The 12,060-nt window shown below is 43.4% G+C and overlaps 1 protein-coding gene across 2 annotated transcripts in view; it reads right to left on the minus strand.

Moving 5' to 3' along the window:
- TLE1 (transducin like enhancer of split 1) overlaps positions 1-12,060 on the minus strand; it is a 115,982-nt gene that overhangs the window by 55,754 nt on the left and 48,168 nt on the right. The window lies entirely within an intron of this gene.

A 12,060-nucleotide genomic window follows, 5' to 3' on the forward strand; every position in this document is an offset into this window, starting at 1 on the left:
TCCCTTCTTTTTTCCTTCTCTTTCTTTCCCTCCTTCTTTCCTTCTTTTCCCCCTTTCCCTTCTCTTTCTTTCCCTCCATTCCTTCTTTCTTTTTCTTTCCCTTTTTTCCTTCTCTTTCTTTCTTTCCCTCCTTCTTTCCTTCTCTCCCTTTCCCCCTCTTTCTTTCTTTCTTTCTTTCTTTCTTTCTTTCCAGATCTGTGCGCCCCCCCCCAATAGTTAGCAATCCAAATCAGTCCAGTGAAGCCTGAGCGGTGGGTGTTGCCTTCTGACACACTTCCGGTGATGTCAGGGGGTGTGGCATATGAAAATAAGTTATGCTAATGAGCTCCTGCACCTCTTTTTCTACGAAATGATCCCTGCTTATGAGACAATGAAGCTCACTGAATGTAGTGAACCTTAATGCTGAGTAAACATACATAGGCTTGAACTGTGAAACACTTAAACATTAACTGCAGATTTAAAGGCAGTTGTTTGAGAAAGATATACGATATACAACAAACTGGACTCTGTACTTTGAACGGTTTAATAAGAATCTATATAAATGGCAAATTTTACAACTACAGTTGTTGTGGTTGGACAGACAACTCAGGAACTGTCAGGTAAATATGGATGAACTGAGTTTAAGCATTAATCTATGTGCAAAAATAAGATACATGGAAGATTTTTGTTTAGTACATAAATAATTGCCACCTACAAAGCAATGTGTTCTTTGAAAAAATGGCTGAGACATTCAAGATGTTTTAATCATGAACATAATTCAATCTGAAAGGAAGACCCCATAAAAACAAGTCAACACTCACAAAGTTTAAGCACAAGGAATAATCTTTTCCACAATCCATGGGCTACTTTTTTAGATAATGTTAAGTACAAACTGTTGACTCAAAGGGGGAAAGAGGCATTTGAGATATTTTTGGGTCACATGAACATTTGATAGTCCTCCAATTTTCATCTCCCCTCCAGCTAAACCATTAAACATGTCACAATGGACTCTTTTAAGTTCAGGATTAGCATATGCAAGAAGGGCAATTTGTTCAATGATGTGTTAATGCCATGAACAATGCTGAATGAAGGATGGGCCACAACACACATGAAAGTTAATATTTCTAACCAAAGAGCTGTTCAGTTTAAAAACTTAGTCTTGGAGCTTTGTAGTCCTTACATATAAATTCTCAACTACCAAAAGGGAGGGGGGGGACACAGACAACACAAAAACAAGAGCACCTAAAGCAATCTGAAGTTTCTTCATTACTCCAGAAATCAGATTTTAAACCAAACTTTTATTTCTGACTATTCAGGCTCAAACACACACTAGGAACCTTATAAAAATAATGAAATTTAGTACAAAGCAATTTTCAGTCATGTCTTTACAACTGCATTTTCTGTGTAAAAGGTAAGTTTGTTGGATCACTGAACCAATTAGCTTAACATACAGATGAAAGATTTCTTTCTTTTTAACATGAATTAAAGAACCTAGGAAAGCTGTAGAATTTAAGACTGATATTAAATTTCCTATTTAAAATAATTTTTTCATACTGAACATACACACGCAACAAGATTTTGGCAGCTCAGTTTTTTATGGTGTAACTTGAGTTGGAAAGAATCTGGTTTCTAGAGATCCCTTAACCAATAAGTCATTCTAATTATTTTCTAACAACCAATCTTTATCTATAACAACTCTCTTACAGAGATTTAGAAGGTGGAATATTATGACAATATAAAGAAGACATTAAAGACCAGAAATGATTGTAAAAGACTTACTTATTACCTCCTATCCCAACCAAGAGACAGTCCACATATAAGCATGTTAATAGCTCTTCCTGTCCTCACTGAAACACATTCAGCCCCTCTAAGGTCTCCTGTTTACTTAAATTACTATACCAGTTCTCCTTTAGTCTCTCCATCTTCCCCTGAAGTGCCACTTTTATTGCTTCCTTTAGATTCCAGCTCATGCTTCACCTATTCCACAAAGCCTTTGGATTTATCTTCTAGTCCCCATCACAAACTGAAATCAAGCTAAACATGTGTACTTGCATTTGTTTGTATTTACCTCTTATTACAAGTTCCCTACAGGTGTCTTCCTCCTCAGCAAGTTTGTGCAAACTCCTTGCAACAGGGATTTGCTTTTTGTTTGTATGACTCAGCAAAGCATCATCTCCGGAGAACTGTTTACCATCATGGCATACATCCGGGGACCATCTTGTTTTAATTGAGTATTATTGTTGTTGTGATTAATTGTTATTAATGTTTTTATTGCTTTTACCTTGTTTTATATGGGCTTTGCCCCTTGTAAGCGCTTTGCAGGGAGGGCGGGGTAAAAATCCCAATAAATAAATAAATAAATAAATAAAATGAGCCCCAAAGGTGCTATATAAGCAACTACCAAAACATGCACATTGGACTTTGATTCATACCAAGCAATCTCCCATCACCTCAGATTTATGTGCTATCAACAATGCAGAAGAATGTTAGTAATTAAAACAGTAGTCCTTTGACCAAAAGCATATAAATAAGGCATTCCTAACTGGGGAGTGGTTAAGTGGTTAAGACGCTGAACTGCAGGCTGTGGAAGGTCAGTAGTTCAGCAGTTCGAGACCCGAGTGCTGCATGACGGAGTGAGCTCCTGTCTCTAGTTCCAGCTCCTGCCAACCTAGTAGTTTGAAAGCAAGAAATTGCAAGTAGATAAATAGGTACCACTTCAGTGGGAAGGTAACAGCGTTCCGTGCGCCTTGGTGTTTAGTCATGCCGGCCACATGACCACGGGAACGTCTTCAGACAGTGCTGGTTTTGAAACGGAGATGAGCACTGCAACCCTAGAGTTGGATTTGACTGGCTTTCAAGCAAGGGATAATAAAAGCTACATCTATTTATTAAGTACAAATTTAAAACATATATAAGGCCCCATTCACATCAAATATATAAATAACACAGCAATGCACACGGGCTTTAAAAACCTTACCTGACGGATTTCGGCCTGCGTGGGCCTTCCTCAGAGGTCAAACAATTGAGTGGCAAGATGGCTATAAAAATATAATACACTCATGTAGTTACCATCAGAATGGATACAAAATATAAATTCAATATGGACCAGAAAACAAGTTTTTCCAGAATAAAACCACCAGGCACAGAATAAATATGCAAATGAGATCTTTAAAATTGCAGTCACTTGCCCAGTGGTTCTAAAGTTTAGACTTTTGGTCCAAGAATTGCCTTCTTTTATTGTGTTGCCACAGTGTTCTTCAAGTAAAAAGCTGTATCCATTCTGATTGTGTCTACATGAGTGTATTATATTTTTATAGCCATCTTGCCCCGGGGGGAACTCCGCCCCGACGTGCGCGTCACCCGGAAGTGACGGGAGGACGCCAGGCACGCTGGGGGCAGGGCCACAGCCATCCAAGGGAAAACTCTATGGTTTTTCCTTGTATGGCCGTGGCCCCACCCCCAGCATGCCTGGCGTCCTCCTGTCACTTCTGGGTGACGTGCGTGTGGTGCACGTGCGCGCGCACCAGACATCGGCCGGGAGCCCCCCGCTCCCGGCGAAGATCCACTTGGCAACCCTAGTGGGGTAGCAGGCCCCGTTCTGGTGTCAAAGTATCCCAGCTCCAGTTACAAAGTATCTGGAAAAAGAGAATAAATAGGCATGTTCAGCAGCAGGGGGAGAAAGGCAAGGCACGGGTCTGGTAAGCAGACTTTCCACAAACAGATTTACATAAATTGGAGTTTTATTAAAAAGGGGGGATAAAAAAGCAATTATGATGGTAGAATGCCAGAAGGGGGTGGGGGCTATTCAGCATATTGCACTGAGTGCAACATGTATGACTATCTGCCAGCTGGACAGAAGTCATGGGTGTGTGCTCAGTGCAAGTAGTTCCTGGTTCTTTGGGAATGAGTTCGGACCCTTGAGGCCAAGGTAGCTGGCCTAGAGGAGCAGAGACAGTCAGTTAGGCATGTGGGTAAGACTCTCAGGGACTTCTTAGATGTGTGTCACTGTTAGAATAGCAGCCCTGCCACTGTCAGGGAGCATGAGGGTCAAAGGGAAACAGGGCACTGTGCTGATGAAAAGGGGAATGTTCCCTCAGAAGGGACCCCTTCTACGTTGGTGAGCAGGTATCCTTTTGCACCAAGGAACCATCCCTGGGCAGGGAAGGAGAGGGGCTCTTGGTAGCTGGTGATGCAATTCTTAGGCACGTAGATAGATAACTTATGAACCCACATACTGACCGCATGATGACTTGCCCACTTGATACGAAGGCAGCAGACATTACACGTGGTATAGATAGGCTGGTAGACAGTGCTGGGGATGAGCCTGTGGTCATGGTGGTCCTTGAGAAAAATTTAGGTTACTAGGCAGGAGACTCAAGGCCAGGACCTCCAGCATAGCTTCTAAGAAGTGCTGCCTGTTCCATGTGCAGGGCCAGCTAGACCAGCACAAATTAGGAGTCTCAATGTGTGGATGAGATGATAGTGTATGGAGGAAGGCTTTACATTTGTAAGGCACTGGGATGCTTTTTGGAACAAGTAAGCCTTGTGTAAAAGATGGCCTCCACTTATCCTGAGAAGGAATCAGACTGCTGGCACTAAAAATCAAAAAGTTGGCAGAGCAGGTTTTAAACTAAACCTTGGGGGGGGGGGACAACAAGAGATTAAATGTCTCTGGTTTGGGATGGTTCATCTCTATGAGATGAAGGGGTAGCTGTTAATGTTATATAGGGAAATGGATTAGGGTTGGCACTGAGAGGGTGACACAACAATATTGACTGACTGACAAGGTCTAGAGGCCACTGGGGAAAGGTTGCAATCTAACTTGTCTGAGAAATTACAGATGTTTATATGCAAATGCTAGAAGTGTCCAAGGTAAAATGGGGGAGCTGGAATGCTTAGTGTCAGAGGAGAACATAGACATTATGGTATTCAGAAACTTAGTGGGATGAGGAAAATCAGTGGGATACAGTGATTCCTGGATATAAATTACATTGGAAGGATAGGGAGGGAAGGGTTGGAGGTGGAGTGGCTCCATATGTCAGAGAGCGTGTACAGTACAGTAAAATTGAGAATCTAAGAGATTAACTTACAGAAACGCTATGAGTGGAAATAGTGTGCCTAAAAGGAAGCTTAACTCTGAGAGTTTTATTATCGCCCACCTGATCAAAGGTTAGAGGATGGTTTAAAAACAGCAAAAGAATTAAGGAAAGAAGCTAGACAAAATAACTGTGTCATAATAGATGATTTAATTACCCACACATTGATTGGATCAATATGTGTTCAAATCAGGAGAAAGAGATTGGGTTTCTAGATATCCTCAATGACTGTGCCATAGAGCAGATGGTCACAGAACATACCAGCGGGGAGGCAATCCTGGACTTGGCCCTAAGTAATGCTCAAAACCTAGTGAGAGATATGAACATGCTAGCACCAGTTGGGAACAGTGACCATAATGCTATTGAGGTACGCATTTACGTAAATAGGGAGTTGCCCAAAAAGACCAACACAACCACTTTTAACCTTAAAAGGGGTAACTTCTCTCAAATGAGGAGAATTGTGAAGAAGAAACTGAAAGTAAAGGTACGGATGGTCAGATCTCTTCAGGACTTTGGAGACTATTTAATACTACAATCCTGGAAGCTCATATAAAATGTATACCACAGGTTAGGAAAGGTACAAAGAGGTACAAAAAAAGGCCTGCATAGTTAACAAACAAAATAATGGAAGCAGTTAACCGTAAGAAGGATTCCTTTAAATGGTAGAGGGCTACTCCAAGTGAGGTAAATAAAAGGGTGCATAAAGGTAAAGGTTTCCCTTGCTTGAAAGCTGGTTGAATCCGACTCTAGGGGGCGGTGCTCATCTCTGTTTCCAAGTTGAAGAACCAACGCTGTCTGAAGACATTTCCGTGGTCATGTGACCAGCATGACTAGATGCCGAGCCTAGGGCCGGCCCTATCACTAGGCCTGCTAGTATCTCGCCTAGGGCGGAGATACTAGCAGGGCGCCCATTCCCCTGCCGCCCCCGCCAAAAGTCCCCACCCTGCCCAAAGCCACCCACTGCTCCTTTAGGCGCGGCGGCGGTGCGGCAGCAGCACACATGCCGTTCCCGCCGTGCGCCCTTGCCAGCTCCGGGGGGGGCTCTGTGGACTGCCGAGAAGGGGGCATTGAGCCTCCGGAGCCCGCCCCCTTCCCACGTGCAAAAGCGCCCCGGGGCTCTGCAGCTGCTTGCCAAATCGGGCTTCCACAGCAGGGACGGGGGGGCAAGGCTGCCCGGACCTTTGGGGCTGGCTCTCGATCCAGGTAGGGGACGGGCCGAGGGGCCTCCAGCCTTTTCCTGAGCAAAAAAAGCCACCTGCTGCAGGTAGGCGGGCAGGCAGGCAGGAGGCGGCGGTGGGGAACGGAGCCCTCTCTCGGCCAAATTGGGCTTCCACAGCAGGGACCAGGGGGGCGAGGCTGCCTGGACCTTCGGGGCTGGCTCTCGATCCAGGTAGGGGATGGGCTGAGGGGCCTCCGGCCTCCTCTTTAGCAAAAAAAGCCGCCTGCTGCAGGCGGGCAGGCAGGCAGGAGGCAGCGGCAGGGAACGGAGCCCTCTCTCGGCCAAATCGGGCTTCCACAGCAGGGAGGCTGCCCGGACCTACAGTGCTGGCTCCCGATCCAGGTAGGGGACGGGCCAAGGGGCGGTGGGGAATGGAGCCCTCTCTTGGCCGGCCCTGCTGCTGGGACCCAGCTGGGAGATCTCCAGGCCCCACTGGGAGGTTTGCATCTGATGGGGGGCGCCACGAGGCAGCCTGGCTTAGGGTGCAGAAACCCCTTGGGCCAGCCCTGACCGAGGCACACAGAATGCTGTTACCTTCCCACCAAAGCAGTACCTATTTATCTACTTGCAATTTCTTGCTTTTGAACTGCTAGGTTGTCAGGAGCTGGGACCAGAGACAGGAGCTCACTACGTCACGTGGCACTTGGGTCTCAAACTGCTGAAGTACAGACCTTCTGGTCTACAGCTCAGCCCAACGGCCCCAAAAGGGAGCATAGGCTTTGGCAAATAAAATGCAAGTCAGTGATCAGAGAGGCAAAGAGGAACTATGAGGAACATTTTGCAAAAGACACAAAGACCAACAAATACAGAAAACAAGCCAGGGATGGAGTGCGGTGCTTGGATGACCAAGGGGTAAAAGGATTACTAAAGGATGATGGGGAAATGGTAGAGAAGCTGAATGCATTTTTTTGCCTCTAGAAGATGGGACATAATTGCCCACTCCGGAACTGCTGATTTCAGGAGGGGTTTCGAAAGACCTGAGTCAGATTGAGGTGATGAGAGAGGAGGTCCTACAACTGATGGACAAATTAAAAATTGACACATCACCAGGCCCAGATGGCATACAACCAAGAGCTCTGAAAGAACTTGTGGAACCCCCAACAAAAATATGCAATCTTTATCTAAAATCTGCCTCCATTCCCAAGGACTGGAAGGTCAGCAATATAACCCCAATCTTCAAAAAAGGTTACAGAGGAGATCCAGGAAATTACAGGGTGGTCAGTCTAACATCAATACCAGGTAAGTTGGTGGAATTTGTTATTAAAAATAGAATTAGTAGGCACATTGATGAACAAAAGCTATTGAGGAAGAATCAGCAGGGGTTCTGTAAGGGAAGACCTTGTCTCACTAACCTTTTAGAGTTCTTTGAGAGGGTGAACAAACATGGAAACAAGGGTGACCCTGCAGATGTTGTTTACCTAGCCTTCTGGAAAGTTTTTGATAAAGTCCCTAATCAAAGGCTCCTAAGTAAACTCAGCAGTCCTGGAATAGGAGGACAAGTCCTCTTGCGGATTAAAAAATTGTTAAGTAATAGGGAACAGAGAGTGAGTATGACTGGGCAGTTTTCACAGTGGAAGCTAGTAAGCAGTGGGGTACCACAGAGCTCAGTACTAGGTCCCATGATTTTTAACTTGTTCGTTAATGATTTGGAGTTGGGAGTAAACAGTGAAGTGGCTACGTTTGTGGATGACACTAAGTTGTTCAGGGTGGTGAGAATCAGCCAGTATCATAAAGCCCCTGTATAAATCTATGGTGTGGCCACATTTGGAATAGTGTGTACAGTTCTAATGGTTGCTCTTCAAAAAAGATGATATAGCATTGAAAAGGGTGCAGAAAATGGCAACTAAAATGATTAAGAGGATGGAACACCTTCCCTATGAAGAAAGGTTAAAGAGGATTAGAAGAAATTTGTATTGAGGGGTGACATGATAGAGGTTTACAAAATTATGCATGTGATAGAGAAGGTAGAGAAAGAAGTAGTCTTCTCCCTTTCTCACAGTACAAGAACTCATGGGCACTCAATGAAATGAGCAGAAAGCTTAGAACAGGTAAAGGAAGTACTTCTTCACACAAAGAGTAATTAACATGTGGAATTCACTGCTGCAAGAAGTGGAGGCAGCTACAAGCATAGACAGCTTCAAGAAGGGACTGGATAAACATATGGAGTACAAATCTGTCAGGGAGGGACTGGATAAACATGTGGAGTACATATGGAGTACAAATCTGTCAGGGAGGGCTTCTGGAGTTTTGTCGCCGCTGGTGGATCTTCTGATGGCACCTGGATTTTGGCCACTGAGTGACACAGATTGTTGGACTGGATGAGCCATCAGCCTGATCCAACATGACTTCTCTTGTGGTCAAGTAGAATCCAGAGGTTTTGTACCACTAATATCCTTCTGGGCATATTCTACCCACAGAAGGCTTCTTGCTATGGAGGAAGGCTCCACCAATATTGAAGAACCTAATTATCTGAAGAAGTGAGTTGTGAGTCATGAAAGCTCATATTGAAATAAATGTTGTAGTCCATTGTTACTGGACATATGTTTTATTTTGCTAACAGACTAACATTGCTATACCCCTTTGTGAGCAATAAAACCCATTATTTCAGGAGGGTAAAACAGTGAAAGCTTGAGACAATATCATTTGGCTATCATGTCACAACAAGCACATGCAATGGTCACTTCCAGGCTTGACTACTGCAATTCACTCTATGCAGGCTTGCCCTTGAGGCTGACCCAGATGTTACAGCTGCACAAAATGTGGTGGCATGCCTGCAGAGGGTGACACCTGCATGGGTTCACATTTGACAGGTGCTCCGCCAACTGCATGGCTGCTGGTTGAGTTCCAGATTAGCTTCAAGGTGTTGGTAATAACCTTCAAAACCTTACACGGCCTAAGACAACATATCCAAGGGACTGCCTTCTCCCATATATGCCTGGAAAGCATTACACTCTATGGATCAACATCTCCTAGTGGTCCCTGGCCCAAAAGACATCCATCTTGCTTTGACCAAGGCCAAGGCTTTTTCTGCCCTGGCCCCCACCTGGTGGAACATGCTCCCCATTGAGATCAGGGCCCCGTGGGATCTCCTTCAATTCCACAGGGCTTGTAAGACAGCTGTTCTACCAGGCCTTCAGCTGAGGCAGCAGGCATCCATGTATGGCCTCCCTGAGGTTTCTATCTCCCATCCAACAACAGCTGGCTATAGCCATATGATGTGATCACTGATTTTAATGTTACTATTGTGTTTTAATATTTTAATTGTATTTATTATATCACTATTATGTTGTTACCTGCCCTGAGCCCGCTTGCAGGAGGCCGGGCTATAAATATGAAAAATAAATAAATAAAAATATCCAGAAGTTGCCTAAATTTATTTATTTACTTTGAAAATGTGCATGCTACATTGTCAGACCTGTTTGAGGTATCTCATAACAAAACCAAAACCAAATTCAGTAAAAACAACCATACCAATATCAATAAAACAATCTGAGTCAATAAAATCATGCCAACAAAAACAATCCAGGGCATAACAATGCATAAAACAGAGCAGTCTAAATGGTATTGATAAAGTAGACCTCAGGCAAGGAGCAGACCCAAAAACTGATCAGCTAAAAAAAGACAGACCCCATTTGTTAAAAGCCTGGGCAAGACCCAAGGAGGGGGCATTCCAGAATTAAGAACGGAGGCCTAAACCACTGGAAGTATTAGCAGGCCTAGATATAATCTAATGATTGGCAAATACTTGCAGCCACCATGCACCCAAATAGCCACTAAAAGTACATCTGTTTCCAGCTTATCTCATGCAGCCACCTATGGGCACAGGATATATATGACCATAAGTGATACAAAATGCATATTTCCAGCCAGATGCCAGAAGCCTGACTCTGAACATGGCCATGACGGCACAAGATGGCTGAGTGACCACAAAAAAGAAAGTACTTCTTCACACAATGCATTCTTAAAGTAAGGAATTCACTGTCACGAGTTCATGTTGGCCACTAGCTTTAAAGGAGATTTGACAAATTAATAGCAGAGGGATCAAGCGATGGCTTTGAGGCATGATAGTTAAATGGAACAACTATGGTCTGATGCAGGCACCTATCAACATTGGTTGTTGAGTGGCAACCCTTCATTCAATGTTGCAAACTTCCTAAGGGCATCATGCTGAGGCTGCCAAGATGAACCTTTGGTGTGCTCTAGCAGGGTTTTTGTATGTTAATTTCAGGTAACACAATTTTAATTTAGCCTTGTGATTCCACTGAAGTCTGGCAAGTGTTATGGATAAGCATACAATTCAGGATTATTCTAGATGAAGCAGGCAACAATATAATTATTTGTGTATTTGCACCTCAGGAATCTACTTGGGTTTTTTTCCTATTTATTTATTTAAAAGATTTCAGTGGCACCCAACTCAGGATCTCCAAGGCCACAAATGTTATAAACATTAAAACAGTGTTTAACATACAAATACATCAAAATATTTAAAACAATTAAATAAAAGATATACACACAGACACAAAACCAAGGAAAAGGGCTAATAAGAATTAGTGAAAAAATGCCAAACAAAACCAAAGTCTTCATCTGGGAAGGCAATTCCAAAGTTTCAGCACCAGGACAGAGGAGGCCCTTTCTTGGACTGCCACTCATCTATCCTCAGGTAGCAAGGATACCTGAAGCAGAGTCTCTGAAGACGACTGGAGTGGATGGGTAGGTTCATATGGGAATAGGTGGTCCTTAAGATATGGTGGCCCCAGGCCACATACAGTTTTAAAGATAAATACCAACACTTTAAATTGGGCCTGAAAGCAATTTGGGAATCACTGTAGATGGAATATGACTGGAGTGATAAGGTCCACTCCAGTCAACATTCTGGCCACAGCATTCTGTACCAACTGTGGCTTCTGGATAGTCTTCAATGGCTGTGTGCTTTGCAATAGTGTAATCTAGATATGGCCAGTGCCTGCACCCCAGTAGCAAGAACTTCTTTACTCAGGATGGGCCAGAACTGGTGGAATGCATCCTGGCCACCTCTACCACCTGTGTATCCAACAGGAAGTCCAAGCAGCAACCCCCAGCTACAAACTTTAAAAATCCCATGATTATTTCCCCACAGTCTTTTAGTCCATGGTAATTAGGGCATTGCATTATACTGCCAGTAAGGAAATGTTCTCTACTGACTGACCAAAAGAGTTCTGATTACAAACCAATTGGAAGAACATGGACTATTTAGTAGTCTGTGTTTATCATTTTCCTTTCAACTTCTGCAACTTCCTTTAGAAAGCTTGCATTGGCTTATGGGAAAAGATCTCTAGAGCTCTGGAAAAAATTTTCAAAAACAAATCCTCTATACCACATGATGCAAGTAATGTTTGCAGCCTGTTAGACATCATATAATTAGCTTGGAACATAGAATGTGTATTGTATAACCTTAGTTAGAGTTTACAAGTAAGCTGCTGTAGAGAATGACAGCAGGAAGTAAACATAATTCTCCACAGTTTAACAAAGCCAAACAATGCACAGAAGTGTACTGAAAGCAGAAAATTTTCAGAACAGGAATATGCACATTCCTAAACCTGACCTAGGGTAGGCTGGATTAGTTTACAATAAGAAACTAAATGCAGTATCAGCTATCAAAGGTTTAGCTGCAAATATAATTCATGATGAATAAAAATTGGTTTCTTTATGAAAAGGCCTTCTAATTTTGGGGAACAGAAGATTAGCTATAACCAGTGGACAGATAAACATATTTATTTTTCCATTCAA

Source organism: Gekko japonicus, unplaced genomic scaffold, assembly GCF_001447785.1.
Source record: "Gekko japonicus isolate JY-2015 unplaced genomic scaffold, Gekko_japonicus_V1.1 scaffold1661, whole genome shotgun sequence".
Classification (NCBI taxonomy): Eukaryota; Metazoa; Chordata; class Lepidosauria; order Squamata; family Gekkonidae; genus Gekko; species Gekko japonicus.